Source organism: Hevea brasiliensis, chromosome 2 (assembly GCF_030052815.1).
Source record: "Hevea brasiliensis isolate MT/VB/25A 57/8 chromosome 2, ASM3005281v1, whole genome shotgun sequence".
In the NCBI taxonomy this organism is placed as follows: domain Eukaryota; kingdom Viridiplantae; phylum Streptophyta; class Magnoliopsida; order Malpighiales; family Euphorbiaceae; genus Hevea; species Hevea brasiliensis.
In genome coordinates, this window is record NC_079494.1 from 4,657,911 (window position 1) to 4,662,919 (window position 5,009).

At 35.0% G+C, this 5,009-nt stretch overlaps 1 non-coding gene across 1 annotated transcript; it reads left to right on the top strand.

Annotated features, from left to right (window-relative positions):
• Positions 1-4,352: 4,352 nt before the first annotated feature.
• Positions 4,353-4,459, top strand: LOC131178072 (small nucleolar RNA R71). Its single transcript, XR_009147202.1, has one exon. It is a non-coding gene; the product is annotated as a small nucleolar RNA R71 (small nucleolar RNA).
• The last annotated feature ends 550 nt before the right edge of the window (positions 4,460-5,009 follow it).

Below are 5,009 nucleotides of genomic sequence, written 5' to 3' on the forward strand. Positions count from 1 at the left end.
GTTTCCTTAGGTTATTATCGAAAACTGGGATCATAATCAATAAAACCTAATTGCTACTCATGTTCAATCTTACACAACAATTACATATTATGAAGATGAACTAGCAATTGATCAAATCAAACAATTAACTAATAGGCCTTTTTAGCAAATCACTCAACAAATAAAAAATAATTAAATCAGAAAACAATAGATATTTTAAAAGATATAAATTAAATTAAGAATCTGGTCTCACAAATCAAGCAAAAGAACTTAAATCCCTTGAACTGAATTAAAAACTTAGCCACTCATGTTCATGGCTTACAGAAAAATAAAGAAAAAATAAAGAAGAAATCTAAAAGGAAGAATGGAGAACGAAGGACTGAATTTGGATGCTCTTAGCTGCTTCCCAAAGACATATTTATAATAAAAAACCTAATCCCAAAGATAGGAACCAAACTAGGAAAAGTTTTGAAATTCAAAAGGTAGATTTTCCGCCTGCATTCACGTCTCTAGAATCAAGGCCAATTTTCAGTGACTTTATTTCTGAATCTACCTCTGCCCTCTTCAAGAAAGTTATAGCCCTATTTCTTAGCTTTCCAATGGGTACTAATTTGCCTAAATCCGAGGTCTACAGCCCAAGTTATGGCCCAAAAATTGGGACTGGTTCAGACAGATGGTCCAGCCCATAGTGACGACTTCATTGCTGTTTTTGACAATTAAAATGGCCTTATCTTGCTTCCAGCCCCTCATAGAAGTTGTAGAGGTGGCTCTTAAGGTTCAATTGGGCTTGGGATTGCTTCATTTGGACCTCTAGAACTCTAGATACAAAATAAATACTGAAACTGGTCTTGACAATTAAGTCTGGGCTTTTTCAATAGATCCATAGCTCATTTTGTCAATCTTGGAGACTGATTTGGGCTTTGGTCCCTCTTTATCTTTTAAAGTGCTCTCTCTTAGCTTTTCAATGGATTAAACAGCACTCAATTTAGAGACCCACAACTTTAGAAACACCTGAAAAATTTAGTAAAGGTCAAATGCTGAAAATTTCTCTATTTAACACAATTATTCCACAACTATCTAAAAATATACCTAAATGATAAATATATTTTAACCAACTGAATTAAACATAAAAACACACTAAAAATACTAAATGTGATGGGAGTAAAATTAATAAATTATGCACTTATCAAATTTCCCCACACTTATTTCATGCTTGTCCTCATGCATGACTTAAACTCTCAATCAACTCCACTTAGAAGTTCCTTAACTTCACCCTATCACAACATTTTTTAACAAAAGATTAAAAGTTTGAAAGAAGAGGCAAGTAAGGTAATAACCATCACAACAAATTCCATCAATACCATACCAATATATCAACAATTTTCCAACACAAAACAAAAGGCTTGAAATCAATTAAGCTCACACAATTAAAGTTCCATAAAATTTTAAATCAATACACACCAAAACACAAGGCTAATTTATTAAGGCACAACAATTATAGCTCTTTGCAGATCTTAGGGGAGATAGAAATGACCCTTCTTTTTTTATATTTGAAATTGGTACTTCTCTCTTGTCACAGTTATTTATTTATTTATTTTTATTTCAACTGTCACCTTCAGAAGAGTACCTTGCTCATATCCTAGCTAGCTTTTGGCCTGAGAATCAACATGGGGTTCATGAAGACCCCTGGTTAGTTTGCTTAACTAAAATAGCGGAGTAATTTTCAAGTTTAATCTTTTATTTCCCCCAATTTATGCATCTACATATTATAAAGTGCCCTGATAGATTAAACAAAGTTCTGAAATATGCATGACACTAGTTTAAAGCACACATAACTAATCATTTCACCATTAAATCAAGCCTAAATGATTTATGCAGGAAAAAAAATTGCTCTATGGTATAGAGAAGAGGGAAAATCCATCATTAAAGTTACTATTACCTTGCCTAAAATTTCAAAAATTTAACCTAAATAGAAAAGTCATTTTAAGGACAAAGCACTTCTCTCCGAGAGTTAATATAGAATCATGAATCAAGCTTATGAGAACAAATTTTATTTTATTTTATTTTATTTTATTTTATTTTTATTTTTATTTTTTTTAAACAATTAAAAAGATTGCAGCAACAAATTTCTCCTCTCTCACACTTAAAACTTACATTGTCCCCAATGTAAAGCCCAAATACAAAAGACAAGAAAAAAAATGCTAGAAAATAAAATAAAATAAGGAAAAGAAAACAAATTTGATTGTGGCTAATAAGCCACCCATGGGTTGCCTCCCAAAAAGCACTTTTGTTTATCGTTGTTAGCTCGACATGGCAAAGCTTCTTAATCCTCATAAATTGGGTTACTCAATTTGAGCTCCTCCACTGTATGCTCATGAAACCCCTCATAAAGTGGCTTGAGTTTATGACCATTGACCTTGAATACTTTGTTAATTCCTAAACTTTGAATTTCAACTGCACCATAAGGAAACACACTAGTAACAACAAAGAGTCCAATCCAACGAGAACGCAACTTACCAGGCATCAGCTTCAATATGGAATTATACAATAAAGCTTTTTGTCCAATCACAAACTGCTTTCTTATTTTGTCATGGAATGCCCTTGTCTTTTCTTTACAGATCCTAGAATTTTCATAAGCCTTAAGGCGAATTTCCTCTAATTTATGCAATTGTGATTTTCTTTCCACACCAGCAGTATCCAAATTCAAGTTACAATGTCTAACAACCTTATATTCTAACTCATCCTCCATGCTTAACTCAAACACATCCTGCACAAATGTATCAACAACATCAATAGAAAAGACAGAATGATCATCAACAGGATATTTCATAACATCAAAGATATTAAATTTAACAGTCTCTCCATGATATTAAATTTAACAGTCTCTCCATCAAACTCCATAGATAAGGTATCATCATCCACATCAATTTGTCTTGGCAGTTCTTAGGAAAGGTCTTCCAAACAAAATCAAAGCTGACTTTGATGTGGGAACACTATCCTCCATATCCAGAATGTAAAAATCTACAGGAAAAATCAATTCTCCAACCTGTACCAACACATCCTCAACTACGCCCAATGGATAAGCATTAGAACGATCAGCTAACTAAATAATGACACTGGTTTCTTTCAAAGGACTCGAATTTTAAGTTTGAAAAACTGAATTTGACATAATATTAATAGATGCTCCTAAATCTGTCATTGTACTTTCAAATTTAGAATCATCTATTCTACTGGGAATAGAAAACGAACCTGGATCCTTACACTTAGGGGGTAATTTTCGCTAAATTAATGCTGACACATTTTCCCCCACACTAATCTTCTCATTATTCCTCAACTTGCGCTTTGTAGTGCATAACTCCTTAAGGAATTTAGCATACCTGAGAATTTGTTTGATCACATCAAGTAAAGGTATATTAACCTCTACCTTCCTGAAAGTCTCCAAAATTTCTTTCTCTTGTTCTTCTTTCTTCGTCTTGGCCAACCTGTAGGGGAATAGAGGAAGAACAGAATTATTAACCTTATTTAGTTTAGGTTCAGTATTTACCTCAACTCCAGGAACTTCAGACTCTTTTTCTCCTTGCTTCTTCTTTTTCGTTGACTCATGTGGAGTCTGATTATCAACTTCTTTCTCACTCCGCAACAGTATCGCACTTGCATTTTCTCTAGGATTCATGACTGTTTGTGATGGGAGCTTTCCAGAACCTTGAGCTTCCAGCTTACTCACAGATGAGGCTAACTGACTAATCTGCCTTTCAATGTTTTGAATGCTATTTCTGGTCTCCTGTTGAAACTATTGGGTATTATTAGCCAAAGCCTTAACAATTTCATCAAGTGACATACCTTGATTTGAGGGAGGTGGAGGTGGTTGATTCACTTGTCTTTGCTGCTGGTATCAGTTTTGCACCGATTGATTCCCGTAACTCAGATTGGGATGATCTCGCCATCCTGGATTATAAGTATTTGAATAGGGATCATACCTACATTGTGGCTATCCATAATGTCCTACTGCATTAGCATATTGCATTGATTCATCCTCTTGTAATGTAGGACACATATCAGTAACATGACTCTAACCCGAACAAATTCCACATACCTTAACAATTTGCATATTCCCTACAGCCAACTGCCTCACCAAAGAAGTTAAATTAGAAATTTATTTCTCAAGGTCAGATGTACTTATCTCATTAACCTTCATAGGTGTGTGAACCATTCTCATTCCAAACTGCTGAGAATTTGCTGCCATGTCAACAATCAGCCTCCTTGCTTCTTCTAGTGTCTTGTCAACCAAAGCTCCTCCACTAGCAGCATCTATCATACTGCGGTCCATTAATAGAAGTCCCTCATATAAATACTAAATCAACAGTTGCTCACTTATTAGATGATGGGGACAGCTTGCACACAGCTTCTTAAATCTCTCCCAATACTCATACAAACTCTCTCCATTGTACTACCGGATGCCACAAATTTCTTTTCTTATGTTGGCAGCATGGGAAGCAGGAAATACTTCTCCAGAAATATCTGCTTCATCCCATTCCACGAGTTGACAGATTCGAAAGGAAGGTAATACAACCAATCCTTAGTTGTGCCTTCCAGTGAGAAGGGAAAAGCTCGAAGCTTGATTTGATCCTCTAAAACTCCTTGAGGTTTCATGCTAGAATACACAATATGAAATTCCTTTAGATGCTTATGTGGATCCTCACCTGCAAGACCATGAAACTTAGGCAACAAATGGATTAGTCTAGATTTCAATTCAAAAGCAACATTTAAAGCAGGGTATTGGATACACAAAGGCTATTGGTTTAGATCAGGCGCAGCTAACTCTTTCAAAGTCCTAGCAGCCATGGTTTCACTTTTAGAATTTGACTCTGAATCTGAATCCGAACTTAACTCCTTTGGAGATTGGACTCCTTCAGATGTACTCGGAATCTGCCTAGCTTGCTTAGCCAATTTTCTCAACCGTTTAGCTGTTTTTTCTACTTCTGGATCAAAGATCAACTCACCAGATTGAGAAGTTCTTATCATAAATAAAA